We start from the raw sequence: 17,718 nt of genomic DNA, 5'->3' as shown, positions 1-17,718 counted from the left end.
CTTTCCCCCTCCCTTTACCCTCTGGCTTCTTTCACAGAGTCAAAATCAATTCTCACCTTTCCTCTCATCATATCCAATTAAGATCTTTTGTTGATCTGGATTCCTCCCCCTGCCATTCTTTAGTCTGTATTCTGATGCCTTCCTGTTCTTTTCATATACCGTGAAGAAAGGCTCAGCCCTGAAACGTCGGTAATATATCTTTACCTCCAATGGATGCTGCAAGACCAGATGAATTCCTCTCGCATTTCTGTGTGTTTTTATTTTGCTGTATATTACCTGAGCCAGAATACAACACAGGAAAACAGCTCCTTTTAAATCCATGCTCACAAACTTGAGATGTGAACTTTAATGGACCTATTCTGGGAGAATTAAACAGCTCACTGCTGGCCATTAGGTCAAACAGTCTTTTCCTCCATCTCCACTCACTGACAAAAGGCAAAGGAGGAAAAACCCAACACCCAACCCCAACCCACCAATTTTCCCCTGTAACCGCTGCAACCGTGTCTGCCTGTCCCGCATCGGACTTGTCAGCCACAAACGAGCCTGCAGCTGACGTGGACATTTACCCCCTCCATAAATCTTCGTCCGCGAAGCCAAGCCAAAGAAAGAAGAATATTTTTAGGATGAAAAAACAAAAATATCTTGAGTTTTTTCTTCATTATGGTTTGTTTGCAGCAGTGTGCTAGAGATTAATCCTTAACTCCTGGAGTTTCCAGAGCAATTCTACAGGAGAATTGCAAATCTCAAATTCTTTCTTTTTGTTCCTCAAACCTCAGCTTGTTTTCATTGAGAGTGCAGCCAAAGGAGGGACTATGTTCAATCTCCAGCTGTACTGCTTCAGTCTGATCATGCCTTTAGTGAGGAATCTTCAGTTGAACAATCAAGGCTCATGCAATTTTCACAGCACCAATGTAATATAGTATTATATTACAAGATGAACACGATTTATAAAATAGTTTACAACATCGCACCCCAGTGCTGAAATCATGAGGAGTAAGATTTCCACCGATTCTGGCAGTTAAAAATGACACAGCCACATTTGCAGCAGAGTTGTTTTGCAGACGCGATATTGTTGCTGAAATACTAGCACGCTTCTATCGTGCACAGTTACACCAGCTCATCTCACTTGCAATTCAAACCTATCACTGACACACTAAATAGGAGCCACCTACAGTCACATTCGAAGGTTGTTGGTGCAGCTAAATAAACACACTGCCAGCTTTTCTGGTTACTTTACACTTAAGATCATTTACATATCATATGTTGCCTCTTTTATTGTACATGTTTTCAATTCCAGCTTTAATATTATTTTCATCATGGATTACTAAAACCCTTATACAAAATTTTAATTTAATTCAAAATGGAAAAGAACTGAAAATATGCATAGTGAACAAAATTATTACCCATGTTAAAATCCAGTTTTTCTCCTTTATTGCGCTACAAGTTTCTGAACCACAAGCAGACAAAACACCATCTCAACTATTTTAGAACCATAGGACATTTCAGCACAGAAACAGGCCCCTTCAGCATTTCTAGTCTGTGCCAAACCATTTTTTGGCCTAGTCCCCACCGAGACCTGCACCGTCCATAGCCCTCCTTACCTCTCCCATCCATGCACCTTTCCAAATTCCTCTTAAATGTCAAAATTGAACCTGCATTCATCACTTCAGCTGGCAGCTCATTCCACCTTCCCACTACTCTCTGTATTAAGAGGTTCCCTCTCATGTTCCCCCTAAATGTTTCCCCTTTCACCCTTAACCCATGTCCTCTGGGTTTTTTTTCTCATCTAGCCTCAGCTACTCTATTCCCCTCGTAATTTTAAATACCTCTATCAAATCTCCCCTCATTCTTCTTCGCTCCAGAGAATTAAGCCTTAACTGTTTAACTTTTCCCTGGAACTTTGTTCCTGAAGTCCTGGCAACATCCTCATAAATCTTCTCTGTACTCTTTGATTTATGAAGCTCAATATGCTAAAAAGCTCTATTTACAACCCTATCCATCTGTGATGCTTCTTATAGGGAATTATATATCTGTATACCCAGATCCCTCTATTCTACCTCATTCCTCAGTACCCTACCATTTACCAGCAACCACCTCCTCCCCTTTAATTTGCAATAGGTTCCATGACCTCACTGTTTGTTTTCCTTACTTCCCACGAATCTGTGCCCATTTCCTGAGTGACTACTGACAAAAAAAAATCATTTACGATCTCTCCCACTTCTTTTGGTTCCATACAAAGCTGACCACTTTGATCTTCAAAGGGACCAATTTTGTCAATTACTATCTTAATATACCCGTAGAAACCCTTAGGATTTTCCTTCTCATTGTCTGCCAAAGCAACCTCATGTCTTCTTTTATCCTTCCTGATTTCTTTCTTGAGGTTTTTCTTGCATTTTTTATACTCCTCAAGTACCTCATTTGCTCATGTTTCCTGCTATACACTTCTCTCTTCTTTCGAACGAGATCCCCAATATCCATCGGTTCCCTATGCTTGCTAATTTTGCTTTTGATCTTAACAGGAACATACAATCTCTGTACTCTCAAAATTTCACATTTGAAGGTCCTCCCACACGTCCTTGCCTGAAAACAATTTATCCCAATCCACACATTCTAGATTCTTTCTCATTTCCTCAAAATTCGTCTTCCTCCAATTTAGAATCTCAACCCGAGGCCCAGACTTATCCTTCGCCATAATTAACTTGGAGCTAATGGCATTATGATCACTGGACCCAAAATGTTCCCTACATATACTTCTGTTTGTACATTTACCAATACATTTGCATTGCACAAACAAAGAAACAGAGGGCCAATACCCTTTATGTAGAGTAGAAGGCTTCATCACATCACTGCTGGCTGTCACTCAGTCCACTCTCAAATGATGAACTATGGTGCACCATTACAGATACTCCAGAAAACACACAAATTTTTCCAACAAAAAGCAATGTCTTTACAAAGGAACTTGTAGCACTTTTCTGTTTCAAAATAGGCAAACATGACAGTCAATTTTCAAAGAGCAAGGGCCTAAGTGATATGAATTGCCCATTAATATGTGGTAATGCTGTTGATTAAAAGTATAACATATTTGTATATATTTCAGTACAATAGCCAGCTGTTTTCAATTTAAGATTAGAAATATTTAAGTAACCAGGGAAAATAGCTATAACAGATGAATGTGTTATTGGTCAAAGATCATCTTCAGATTTTTAAATATTGCTTCTTCTATTAAATTGTTCTAAGCACCTTAATACATCTTCTTCTTTGGCTTGGCTTCGCGGACGAAGATTTATGGAGGGGGTAAAAAGTCCACGTCAGCTGCAGGCTCGTTTGTGGCTGACAAGTCCGATGCGGGACAGGCAGACACGATTGCAGCGGTTGCAAGGGAAAATTGGTTGGTTGGGGTTGGGTGTTGGGTTTTTCCTCCTTTGCCTTTTGTCAGTGAGGTGGGCTCTGCGGTCTTCTTCAAAGGAGGTTGCTGCCCGCCAAACTGTGAGGCGCCAAGATGCACGGTTTGAGGCGTTATCAGCCCACTGGCGGTGGTCAATGTGGCAGGCACCAAGAGATTTCTTTAGGCAGTCCTTGTACCTTTTCTTTGGTGCACCTCTGTCACGGTGGCCAGTGGAGAGCTCGCCATATAATACGATCTTGGGAAGGCGATGGTCCTCCATTCTGGAGACGTGACCCATCCAGCGCAGCTGGATCTTCAGCAGCGTGGACTCGATGCTGTCGACCTCTGCCATCTCGAGTACTTCGACGTTAGGGGTGTAAGCGCTCCAATGGATGTTGAGGATGGAGCGGAGACAACGCTGGTGGAAGCGTTCTAGGAGCCGTAGGTGGTGCCGGTAGAGGACCCATGATTCGGAGCCGAACAGGAGTGTGGGTATGACAACGGCTCTGTATACGCTTATCTTTGTGAGGTTTTTCAGTTGGTTGTTTTTGCAGACTCTTTTGTGTAGTCTTCCAAAGGCGCTATTTGCCTTGGCGAGTCTGTTGTCTATCTCATTGTCGATCCTTGCATCTGATGAAATGGTGCAGCCGAGATAGGTAAACTGGTTAACCGTTTTGAGTTTTATGTGCCCGATGGAGATGTGGGGGGGCTGGTAGTCATGGTGGGGAGCTGGCTGATGGAGGACCTCAGTTTTCTTCGGATGTCCCCCAAAGTTCCTCAACATGATTATCCAACTGCACGAAAACCAACAAGGTCGGGTCAGATACAGCAATGAGCTCTCTGAACCTTTCTCCATTAACAATGGCGTGAAGCAAGGCTGTGTTCTCGCACCAACCCTCTTTTCAATCTTCTTCAGCATGATGCTGAACCAAGCCATGAAAGACCCCAACAATGAAGACGCTGTTTACATCCGGTACCGCACGGATGGCAGTCTCTTCAATCTGAGGCGCCTGCAAGCTCACACCAAGACACAAGAGAAACTTGTCCGTGAACTACTCTTTGCAGATGATGCCGCTTTAGTTGCCCATTCAGAGCCAGCTCTTCAGCGCTTGACGTCCTGCTTTGCGGAAACTGCCAAAATGTTTGGCCTGGAAGTCAGCCTGAAGAAAACTGAAACCTTAATACATAGTTTACATTCAATTAACCTTCTTCTGCAGATACTTTCAGTAAATTCTTGTGCATCAAAATAATTTACCAAATTTTTGTCCTTTACTGTACAGCTAAATTAGATTTAACTTTTAAGAAGCCCTTTCAATGCCAGCCTCCTTCCCACAATAATAGAGACATGAAGGCCACTATCTGGTTTCAGAGGAATGAGGTGATTTTACCTGAATAACACTTGACTCTGGGGTGAAAGGACCAAATGGTTACAATGACTGAAGAACGAAGATTTGAGGAAGGTGCTGCAGAACTCTTTAGATGATCCCACTTCAAGACTACACATGAAATGGAGGAAAATTAAGAAGAGGTGAGATGATTTCCTGGTTAAAAAAAACGTTTTCTTATGCAATTGCAATCCGTTATTTGAGTGCATTTATCGTACACTTGATTATGGAACAGTTTCATTTTGGAACATATTGTGAATATGGCCCAATGAAACCCGAATATCAGATTAATACTATATTCTAGTATTGGTAAATATATTTGCTCTAGAATCAGTCTAAGCTTTTAATTTGGATATAGAGTGCATACATTTAGATTCAGTAAAAGAAAGAATGAGAGGTGAAAGAAAAAAAGCTGCATTTATTCATCACCTTTCACAACCTCATAGTCTTTTATAGCCAGTGAAGTCCTTTGAAATGTAGTTACTGTTGTGCTCCATGAGTAAACCGCTAGCTCACAAAACAAGAGTGCTAATTGTTGGATTGTTTTTTGTTCTGCATATTAGCAAGGCAAGGGTAAGTAAAATTAGGTAGATCACACATGATTACAAGAGTGGAATACAAGAGGCATATATTTCGGAAACTGAAATGTGCCCTGCAACTAAGCTGATAGCCTTTATCTGCATAAAAGAAGCACAAATGTCCTTAGAGAGACAATGAGTGGAGTACAACAACAGGTTTTAAACTAACATGGAAGAAGGAGGTTTACGTTTGAGAGTAGATAGTAAGGTTGTAATAATGCTGGACATCTCTGAAATGATTATAAAATATTATCTAAAGACCACAGGAATTGAGGAATTTAAATAACACTGACCTGGCAGAAGCTTCTCAGTTCAAGAACTTTTTTTTTGAACAGCCATCAGGCTCTTCAACTTCCCCATACTACCTTAACCATATGTTATGTTCAGAATAGGTTCGACGAGTTCAAAGAGAATCAAGGCTGGACACATATTATGAATGAATTGTGGTCCTCATTTACACACAGGGTAATTCACAAAAAGGGCACACACTCACAGACTAATGTACACAGCACACAGGCATGGTATACTGAGAAACAAGAGTTTAACTTGTTCAGCACCCACCACCCAGAGGCACTGTATACTATGTAACAAAGAAGTGAGTATATACACATAAACATCGACCATGGCTCAGGATCTGGGATGGGCCCATTGCAGTCAACCCTCCAGAGCTGCCTGCAGCCTGGAGCTCAGCATTGGTCACAACTAACAAGTACATATAAAACTGGCATCCTGCATCAAGAACGGCTTGGAATCTAGGACTGGCCCTTTTCAGTTGGCCCTCTGGAGCTGCCTCCAGCCTGGCCTTCAGGGATAGTTTGATGTCAACAGCAAACAAAGAGAGAGGGAGAGAAACTGCACTGCTCATGTTTTTCAATGTAGGATCTGACAACATGCATCAGCCTCATCTGTGGGCAGATCCAATCTTTGATTGGCACCTGGAGGACCAACCATATATCAGCAGCTGGAGCCAATCAAGCATCAGCCTCACAGGTAGGCAGATCTAGCCTTTGATTAGCAGGTAAGGTAACTTCTGACTAGGCTCCAGCCAGAGAGGACACATGACCCTCCATAATCCACGCAACATTCCAGCCCTTGGAAGTTACCACACCATGCCAATCCATTCACAGGCGAGTACCCCGTGGATATATATTACACACAAACCCACTGATGGCCTGTCAGCATACCCCCCAGCCTCCCCATGGAGTATTGTGTTCAAAGGACTGGTGCCTGGCTCATTGGATTTGTTCACTGACTCTCATGTGTGGTGAGTGAGTGGTATTCTCTGACTGTTTAAGTTGTTCAGCACCCACCACCCACAGGCACTGTATACCAGGTAACAAATAAATGAATACATATACATAAACCTGGTTTCTAGAGTTGACCCCATGGCTCTGGATCCTGGACAGGCCCATTGCATTTAGCCTTCTAGAGCTGTTGCAGTCTGCACTTGAGGGATGGTTTGAAGGCAGCAACAAAGAGAAAAGGGGAAAGAGATTGCATGTGCTGCTTTTTCAATGTAGGACCTGTGCACATGCCCTGGAAGGACCAATCGTGCGTCAGCCACACCTGTAAGCAGATCTAACCATTGATTGGTGCCTGGAGGACCAATCACACGTCACTTTCCAGGGCCAATCATGTATCAGTAGATAGATCTAACTCTTGATTGGCAGATGAGGTAACTTCTGACTAGGCTCTAGCCTGAGAGGTCACATAACTCTCTGCAATCCACATTCCAATCAGCTTCCAGGCAGAGAGGCCACATGACCCTCCGCAACCCACACTACATCATAACATTACTCCAACTATAGCATTATGCTAGGACCACCAAACATCTATTGCACCACTGAAACAACACATTGTTTGTACCAATTCTGTTATATTTACTATTTTGTTTTCTCTCATGGCACATTGTGTTAATTTAATTTGTGTTCGTGTGTTTTATGTACCATATCACTGCAGAAAGCAAGAATTTCATTATATCTGTACATTGTACTTATATAATAAACTCATAAAAGAAAAAAAAATTAAAATGCAAGGAAAAAGAATAAAGATAACTATTTCAAAAGTTGAAAACAATGAGTGGTTTGTGTGAGAGAAAGCTAAAACATTCACATCCATTATTACTATAAGGGAAATTGATATTACAACTATTATAGGTAATGTTTTACATATTATTTATCGGAACCATAGAATATGTGCTGAAGCTGTAACATTTTCAGGGGAAATATGAAGAAAAAAGTGGGGATGGTTTTAATTGTAGCGGATTCTATCCCACAACCAAATGTACAGTTGCCCTGGCGATTATGACAGAATCCATAGAGAGCACTAATAAGAAAGAAAATTATATGCAAATCTCACTGAGCTGTGAAGATGAGGATTCCTTCTTTATGCTGAGCATTAGAGTGTTCTCAAAGAACAGACCTGTGGTTCTCAATGTCATCCAGAATGCTTGTCTTCCATTTTAAATAATCATGATCAAGGAATCTCCATGAGTTGATGGAATCATTAAGCTTCTTCAAGGAGGCTTAGAAAACATCCTGTCTCCTTCCCTCTGAACACCTGCTAATCTCTTGATGTGATATTTCTCTACCCAAATCTTCAGTTGCAGCCTCCACAGTGCTCCTCCATCAAAATAAAATGTGAGGTGTTGTTCAAATTTGCTCCTTCTAAATTAGTGGCTGTTTAAAAAGTTGATGATTAGTGGATGATTCCTGGTTCACGGCCTCTATTGGTTTCATGAGATAACTGGCATAAAGATCACTATTAATAAGACAGTAAACTTTCCTTTCAGTTATGGGAAGTCCCTTACAATATGGGACAGTGGAAACCTGAGTATTTGATTACATGATACTGTGCTTAATGAGGCTCCAGCTTTCAAGCTACAGTCATTCTTTTACAACGGATACTAATTACACCACTTCATGACTCAGCATACAATGTAATGCTAGGGGAAGTTGAACAATCTTTCCATGCAAGACATTGCAAGGGGAGCCAGTCAAACTTTCCAAATATCATTCTTCTTCTTAGGCTCTTGAGATCAAGGATAACTTGGTGCCACTTCATTTTTGTAGTGAATGATGAAGCCAATGTGGCAACCACAGGTGGGAAGGTGTCTAGTGGTGAGTTTGGAGGCATTTATTAACCATGTATTTTCAAGTCTAAACTGCTGCAGAGACTATGAGAAGGTAAACCAGGTCCACTGGATGGACTGAAGAAGGGTTCAGGCCTGATACATTGGTTATGTATCTTTACCTCCCACGGACGCTGTGTAACCTGCTGAGTTCCTCCAAAAAAATCTATGTTTTTATTACAATCACAGTGTCTGCAGATTTTTGTACTTCACACTACTGGGTAGATTGTTGTTGCACTGAACTCAAACTGAAAATTGTAATAACTAAGGCATTTCATATAAATGGTTTGATTAACATTGAGGGGTACAATATAGAACACGACAGCACAGTACAGGTCCTGAGGCCCTCGATGTTGTGCTGACCCATACATTCCTTTTAAGAAAACGAAAGCCTCCCAACCTTGTAACCCTCTATTTTTCTTTCATCCATTTGTCTAAGAGTCTCTTAAGTGCCCCAAATGTTTCAGCCTCCATCATCATCCCCGGCAATGGATTCCAGGCACCCACAACTCTCTGTGTAAAAACACTTATCCCTGATATCTCCCCTAAATTTCACTTTGTACACATGTCCTCTGGTGTTTTCTATTCCTGCCCTGGGAAACAGGCGCTGCCTATCCACCCTATCTATTCCTCTCATAATCTACAGCACCTAATAGCCTAAATACACCTGAGATTGTCTGGATCTCAGAAGCTAAGAAGGCACAGGTCAGGTCAGTACTTGGAGGGGAGACCGCCTAGGAACACTAGGAGCTGTAGGTTTCTGTGAGGGGCACTGGACAAAGTGGCAACTCTCTGTCTGCCTTTTGGTCGGCAAATGTTAAAGAATTTCATGTGCTGTATGTTACATTCTAAATATAGTATTATGTGACAATAATGGAATCTTTTTATCTTGTAGACCTTTATTAAGTCTCTTCTCACTGTATGCTCCAAAGATAAAAGTCCCAGCTCTGCTAACCTTACCTTATAATACTTATTTTCAAATCCAGACAACATTCTGGTAAATCTCCTCTGCACCCTCTCCTTCGTTTCCACATGCTTCCTATAATGAGATGACCAGAACTGAATTCTACTCTAAATGTGAACTTACCAGTGATTTGTAGAGTTGCAACATGGCCTCTCTACTCTTGAACTCAATCCCCCTATTAATGAAGCCCAGCATCCCATAGGCCTTCTTAACTATCCTATCAACCTGGGTGGTGACCTTGAGGAATGAATGGATTTGGACCCCAAGGTCCCTCTGCCACTTCTCCACCCAACTCTGCATCCTGTCTATATCCTCTTGTAACTTTTGACAACCTTCAGCTCCATCCACAACTCCTCCAACTTTCATATCATCTGAAAATTTACTGACCCTTCCTTCTGCCTCTTCATCCAGGTCATTTATAAAAATCACAAAGAGCAGGGGTCCCTGAACAGATCCTTGCTGGACTCCACTAGATAGTGACCTCCAGGCAGAATATTTTCTTCCTCTACTACTCTCTGCTTTCTATCTCCAAGCCATTTTTTTATCCACACAGCCAAAGTTCCATGGATCCCATGCCTCATGTCTTTCTGAACAAGTTTCTTATGGGGGACCTTGTCAAATGCCTCACTAAAATCCAAGTAGACCACATCTATTGCCCTACCCTCATCAATTACTTTTGTAAACTCCTCAAAAAACTCAATTAGGCTCAAGAGGCATGACCTTCACTTCACAAAGCCATGCTGACTATCCTTGAGCTGGTCTATAATTTCTAGGATTCTTCCTATTACCTTCTTCAATCAAGGGGACTACCTTTGCCATTCTCCAATCCTCCAGCACCTCCCCTGTGGTCAAAGAGGACTCAAAGATCCAGCTATCTCTTCCCTCAATTTCCACAACAACCTTGGATATATCACATCCAGCCCTGGGGACATCAATCTTGATATTTTTAAGAAGATCCAACATTTCCTCTTCCTTAATCTCCACATTGTCCAGTACACAAGCCTGTTCTGATCTGACCTCACCATGATTAAGGTCCTTTTCTCTTGTGAATACTGAAGCAAAGTACTCATTTAGGACTCCCCAACCTCCTCCGCCTCCAGGCACATGTTTCCTCCTTTATCCTTCAGCAGCCCTACCTTAATTCTCATCATCCTCTGTTCTTCACATCCACATAGAATGCCTTGGGGTTTTTATTAATTCTACATGCCAAGGCCTTTTTATGCCTCCTTCGAGCTCTCCCAAGTCCTTTCTTAAGCTCCTTCCTGGCTACCATCATGAGCCTTTCTGTTTCCTGCTTCCTTCTTCCTCTTGACAAGCTGCCTCACCTGCAGACATCTGTAACCTGCCATCTCCTATGAAAGATGTCTGCCAGATACTTAGGCAATGTTAATGCTATCCACAGGGGGAGACCTGCCTATGGTCTTCTGCTTTTTAGAATGCAGCCTTATGGACTTGATTCTAAATCCATCACTTTGTGGGGATTAAACTGGGAATTATGAAACTTTGTGAGACTATACTGGGAGGCATGCCTTCCTTGAGGAAAGGCTCAGGCCCGAAATGTCTGTAAAATATCTTTAGCTCCTATGGAAACTGCAAGACCTGCTGAGTTCCTCCAGCATTTCTGGTTTTTATTAAATTCAATGTCAGGCAACTTGATTTTCCTATTTGTATCAGAATTAACTAGTTCTGCCACAAGTCACTCTTTGTAATATTGGTTCAATTTTGTTGCTTGCCAGCCCTGATTCTCCCTCCAGCATCTCATTAACCTATGAACTAGATTATACCAATGATAAACCTCATCTCACCCTATGCATCCTGCCATCTCTGCAATTTAAAACAAACTTGTTTTCCTTTTTCCCATTTCTGGCAAAAATTCTTTGATATGAAACTTTAACTGTTCCTCTATTCACAAATGCTCCCTAATCTTTCAGTAATTTATGTTTCTATTTCAAATGTCCAGCAGATGCATTTTGATTTTTATTTACCAGGAATGGGTGCTTGAGGACTGAACTCATGAGCAGTTACAAATTGTTGGAGAGCCAAATGCTTATAGTTTCACAATTCCACCTCCACCTCCATTCACAACCATCCTCACCCATAGAATAATGGGTAACATAAGGAGGTGTTCTTTAGGAGAAACATAGTCTGGAAGCAGGCTCTGGGCATTGTGCCAATGTCAGTATATTATATTGGCATACCAACATAAACATGGATAAATTCTCACCTCAAATTACTTGTGGCTACTATGTCATTGGATTTAGTAATGACAGTAATATATGCAACATTATAGCACTTCGGCAGTCACCCTCTATTGTCTGTTTCAAAAACTTAATCAAGTCCCTGACACAATTTATATTTAACAAGTGCATGCTCATTTGAGTAACGATTAATTTCATCCCAAGTGATGGCATCTAGAACATTCCCCACCAGCATGTTTTCTCTCTCTCCTGTTTTTTTGAACAAGAAAGATTTGCAAATATCGTGCCCTCTTGATATCCAATTTACGTTTGAAAATGTTCTAATAGACCACCCAAAAGGGACGGCATAGTAGGCACAACGCTGTTTCAGAGCCAGTGATCAGGTCTGGAATTAAAATCCGGTGCTGTCTCTAAGGAGTTTGTATGTTCTCCCCGTGTCTGCATGGTTTTCCCTGGGGGCTCCGGTTTCCCCCCACCATTTGAAATGTACCGGGGATGTTAATTAGGTATAATTGGGCAGTACAGACTCATGGTCTGAAATGGTCTGTGATGCACCATCAATAACTTCAAAGACTAGAAGTTGTAGAGAAACTGATAGACTTTTATTCACAACAGAATGGAGGCACATCCATACTGGTCGGCTGTCCTGGACTGAGGAGGGGGCCGTGGGACAGTCATTTTTATTCAGGGGTTAGTGGGAGAAGCCTCACGCATAGTCAGCAATGGGTGTGTCCTAACACATCCAATCATATATACAGTGGTTGACCACATTCACCCCTTATTTTTAAAAAGAGTCTGGCAGGGTGAAGTGAATTAAATGTTCTTACAAGTTGAGTCTCTTGGGTGGTCTGGTCTGCCGCTGCAACCATCATCGTTCTGGCTGCGGTGCAGGTGTTAGATCTTTGTTTGTCTGGGACACCTGTATGTTGCCATCAATCAGATGCACTCTGTCTGGTGACAGAAGTGTGGTTTGCACTCCGCACAGACCTGGTAATTTCTGGTCATGGTCCTAATCTCCTCAATGGAGTAAGGTAGGTTTCAGGCTTTGATAAAGTGGAAGAATCTGGTAACCCCAGAGTGGCAGAGGTAGTTGTGGATGGCTCATAACCAGTTTATTTGTGCATTGGCACATTCCATGGGATAGGGCAACTGGAGGATCACTGAGTTTCCTGGGCCAATACACGATATCATAATTGTAGGTGGAAAGTTTGATTCTCCACCTCAATATCTTCTTGTTTTTAACTTATTTTGCCGCTGATTGTTGAACAGGAAGGGAACTGCACATTGATCAGTTAACAAGGTCAATCATTTATCAGCGAGGTAACGTCTCGATAATGGCCTGGGCCTCCTTCTCGAAAGAGGAGTGTTGAATTTCGGGGCCCTGAAGGTTACCTGAAAAAAAGGCTACGGGTGAAGTCAGATGCATTGCTCTCTGCCTGGAACAGGGGGATTCATCTTGGCAATGTCCACCTTGATGCAGCCGAAGGTCACATGGGCCTCTAACGACAGGGGAAAAGACGTGGATTTGACGTATAATTTGGGACCCATTGGACATAGTAGGAGAAGAAGCCCAGGCAACTTTTCAGAGCCTTGAGGCTGTGGGGGAGTTTCAAAGAGAGCACATGCTGTCCAGATCTGGGTCAATGATTCCATTCTCTATGATGCAACCAAACATACAGAGTTGAGTTGTGCGAAGCACACATTTATCCTTATCGTATGTAAGGTTAAGGAATTTGGCATTCTGGAGAAATTTTGGAGATTAGTATCATGATCATGGCTGCAAATGGTGACGATGTCCAGATACGGGAATGTTTGACTTGCAGCATATACTGGTCTACCATGCGGTCCATCTCCCGCTGGTGATGCCGAAGGGAACCCTCAGGAAATTGTAGAGGCAGCCATCTGCCTCAAAGGCAGTGTATTGGCAGCCCTTCAGGCAGATAGGGAGCTGGTGGTATGCCGACTTTAAATCAATAGTGGAATATACCCGATATTGAGCGATTTGATTTACCACGTCAGATATGTGGGGAAGAGGGTATGAGTCCAACTACATATATTATTGGTCTGATTGTAGTTGATAACCATTCTGTGTTTTGCTCCATTCTTTACTACCACCACTTGGGCTCTCCAGGGGCTGGTGCTGGATTCAATGATCCCTTCATTCAGCAGCCGCCATATCTCCGACCTAATAAAAACCCTGTCCTTGGTATTCTATTGCCTACTTTTGGTAGCAATGGGTTTACAGTCAGGGGTGAGGTTTGTGAAGAGCGATGAAGGGGCGATCTTGAGCGTGGAAAGGCCGCAGGTTGTGCATGGTGGTAAATCTGGCTGGAAGATATGGGAGGAGAGGCTGGTGGAGGGAGAGTGGGTCTGTGGGTGAAGCACAGTGGGAGGTTTAGAAACTGCTGGTTACAGACAGTAAAAGAAGGGGGATGGGGCCCATCATACTCCATCGTGACACTTTTAAGGTGGCATTGAAAGTCCAGCCCTAGCAGCATGGCAGCATAAAGCTGTGGCATCACGGGGAGTCTTTGTAGTCTGTGTCCCGTACAATCAGAGTCACTACGCAATAGCCGCAGACATCTGCCATCTGGAACTTCGAGGCCAAAGAGACTCTGTGATTTACTGGCCTTACCACGAGGGAGTAGTGCTGCACTGTATCAGGGTGGTTGAAGCTCTCCATGCTCCCACTGCCGAACCGACAGCTTGTCTCGTGACCGTCTACCCCAATGTCCATCATTGATTTGATGAGCTGATCTAGCATGATGGAGGCCAGTGGAGTGTTTGGGCATTCAGTTTCAAGTGCTGCTGGGTTAGGAAGATGGCGGCGTCTAAGATAGCAACTCGAATGTACACACCTTTGCATAATATCCTTTCTTCCCACTGTGTCTTTCGCCAGGCAGCAATTCCTCAAGTGTTTGTGCAGGCCGCAGAAGTAGCACTTTGGGTGCTTGCGGAGTACCACAGCCAGGTCACTGGCAGGACATAGTGGTATTCTGAAGGCTTGTGGTCCTCCCACTTCCCAAGATGATGGTGCCCACGGTAACCACGAGGTGGCTGCATTGTCAGCTGAGTATACACCCAAGTTGAGTTCACCCTGCTCCAACAGTCTCTTCCAGATGTAGCTGGATCTTATGCCTGCGGCATAGGGCATCTCTGATCAAGTCCTCCATATTCACCGCAGTCATCACGGCCTTGCAGTCACAGGCCTGTCCGAGAGTTCGCAAGGCCCAAAGATACTCGGCGCTCAATTCTCCAGGTTGCTGTTTTCGGGTAGCCAGGTGGTGCCTAGTGTAGATCTCATTTACCTTCCTCCAGTACTGGCTTTCCAGTATGTCCATTGCCTTTGGGTACGACTTGGCGTCCCTGATCATCAAGTATACCAGGGGCCCAGCCGGGGAATACAGTACTTGTAGCCTGTCATCCTCTGATCGAACTATAGTAGAGGAGGCCTGCTGGAATGCTTCGAAGCAATGCAGAGTTCAAAGCTGTTGGATGTGTCAGGCGATTTTGGGTTGAGGTCCAGCTTTTCTGGCTTCAGAATCTGCTCCATTAGCAAAAAAAAACTGTCGAGAATAAAATTGATGCACCATCAATTACTTCAAAGACTAGAAGTTGTAGAGAAACTACAACAGAATGGAGGCACATCCATGCTGGTCGACTGTCCTGGACTGAGGAGGGAGCTGTGGCACAGGCGCTTTTATTCAGGGGTCGGTGAGAAGAGCCTCAGGCTCAGTCAACCATTTTTACAGTGGTTTACCACATTCTGTCACTGTGCTGTATGCCTAAATTTACATTTAAAAGCAGAGTAAAACCAACTATGCCATAATCAGATTAACAAAACAAAAGATTTTGTTACAATTTGCAAAATCAAATCACTATCTTTTAGATATCAAATTTGGAAAATTTACATTCTCACCATTCAAAATAAGCAGACAAAAAATCTTACTTTAGGACTGAGAGCAATCCGAATGTGTTCTTGGGAAAATAAAAACATGGGGAAGCTATTCAGTCCTTTGTATTGTTTCCTTCACTTTGCCTATTTTTGGTCCTCATCTACTGATCTCAGATTTGATGATTTCTGACCATTGTAACTGCACAAAGATGGGGACTGACCAATGTCTTTCATCGTTTTGGTCTACTATCAGGAAAAGGGACCAATTGATTGTGGGTTGAAGATCTCTCAGGTATTCTGAGATGGGGACATTGATTCACCAAATTAATTTCTCATGTTTGCTTTACTATCCCTGCTGTGACATTGTACCATCTGTTTTATGTTCTTAATAAAAACTAGAACAGAGTATCTCTCTAAAAGAGTGTCAGCTATATTGCTGTGCTTTGACAACCAATTAAACCATGAACCTATTGTTAAAGCTGTCAAATAATTTGAATATTTGAATGCCCTATTATTCACAAAACCAACATTTAAAAGGTCGGTCACACCCTTCAAAGAAGTAAAAAAATGACTAAAAATAATTTTTGAAAAAAAAATCATGAGATAACATTTAAAAACAATTAAATGCTTTTAAGTTCCTCAAACTTTGCCTTTAATTTACTTCTTACCCTCACACCTATTTCTCCTTTCAAAATGGAACGCTTGTTAAAAGTGATGCAGGTTTTGGTGCGAAGATTCCCCAGAACATCAGCTGGGAAGCTACAGAGTATTGACACTTCACAAGAAATCCATATTCAGAATGAAAGTCAATTGGGAAATAATGAAATAAATCAGGAAAGTGATCATCTCTTAGGAAGTTCATTGTTTTTGTGTTCATTCACGTTTCCACAGAGGTTCAAAGCCTTCTAACAGTTACAATGGGAAATAGAGGCATTTCCTCAGAAAAATCCAAATTAGATAGCTAAACAGCAGTTTATACATATGGCTGCTCTTCATTGACTACAGCTCGGCCTTCAATACCATTATTCCCTAAGTACTGGTCAAGAAGTTACAAACTCTAGGCCTCTATACCCCACTCAGCAACTGGATCCTTGACTTTCTCATCAGAAGACACAGTCAGTATGGATTGGAAACCACATCTCCTCCTCACTGATCTTCAACACAGGCGCACCCCAAGGAAATGTGCTTAGCCCACTGCTCTACCTGTTCTACACCCACAACTGTGTGGCCAGGCAAAATTCCAATGCCATCTATAAGTTTGCCGATGACACCACAGTTGTCGGAAGAATCTCAAACAGCAATGAGGAAGCTTATAGGAGGAAGATAGATCAGCTCGTTGAATGGTGTAATGACAACAACCTTGCGTTCAACATCAGCAAAACCAAGGAGATGATCGTGGACTTCAGGAGGAAGACAGGTGAAACACGACCCAGACCTCATCGAGGGCTCAGTAATGGAGAGGGTTAAGAACTTCAAATTTCTAAAAACTAAACAAGAATATTCTGAGTTAGGTGAACAGGCACACAAAGTCTTATCTTGACAAGTTAAAACAGAGGATTCATCAAGAATAATAAATGCTATGAAAAGAGAGACAGATAGTCCAACATATAACAAAAGGAAATCAATGACATCTTTAGGCAACATTATACAAAATTATACAGATCAGAATTACTAGCAGATGAGAATGAAATGGAAGAATTTCTGTCAAATGTTGAACTTCCAAAACTAGAAGAGAGAGAAAAGATAGAACTAGACCATCCCTTTACATGAGAAGAAATTGAAAAAGCCCTGGGTACCCTACAGGCTAATAAATCACCAGGGGAGGATGGATTCCAACCCAAGTTTTACAGTCTTTTCAAAGTACTAATGCCCCTATTTATGGATGTTCTGACTAAGCAGTAGAGACAGAGACCCTCCCAGAATCATTCTCAAAAGCTATTATTACAGTACTACCAAAAAAAGGTTTCCATTAAAAACTTTGTCATAAAGACCAAATTCTCTGTTAAATGCTGATAAAATACTAGCAAAAGCATTGCCTAATAGATTAGGACAATATCCACCAAAACTGACCAGGTAGTATTTGTTAAAGGAAGACATTTCTTAAATAGTCTAGGAAGGTTATTTAATATAATACATATGGAAAAGTTCGAACAGAATCCAAGTTTTACAGTCTCCATGGACAC

General features: G+C 42.2%; 1 long non-coding RNA gene across 2 annotated transcripts in view; it reads right to left on the bottom strand.

Moving 5' to 3' along the window:
- Positions 1 to 17,718, bottom strand: part of LOC138754792 (uncharacterized) — a 186,578-nt gene that overhangs the window by 65,364 nt on the left and 103,496 nt on the right. The window contains exon 1 of one of the 2 annotated variants that reach the window (XR_011351932.1): positions 4,774 to 4,874. The exons of the other annotated variant lie outside the window; for it this stretch is intronic. This is a non-coding gene — a long non-coding RNA (uncharacterized lncRNA). Of the gene's footprint in view, positions 1 to 4,773; positions 4,875 to 17,718 lie in introns of those variants that run through there. 2 annotated transcript variants of the gene reach the window in all.

Source organism: Narcine bancroftii, chromosome 1 (assembly GCF_036971445.1).
Source record: "Narcine bancroftii isolate sNarBan1 chromosome 1, sNarBan1.hap1, whole genome shotgun sequence".
Lineage (NCBI taxonomy): Eukaryota > Metazoa > Chordata > Chondrichthyes > Torpediniformes > Narcinidae > Narcine > Narcine bancroftii.
This window is presented reverse-complemented; position numbering and strand designations above follow the sequence as displayed.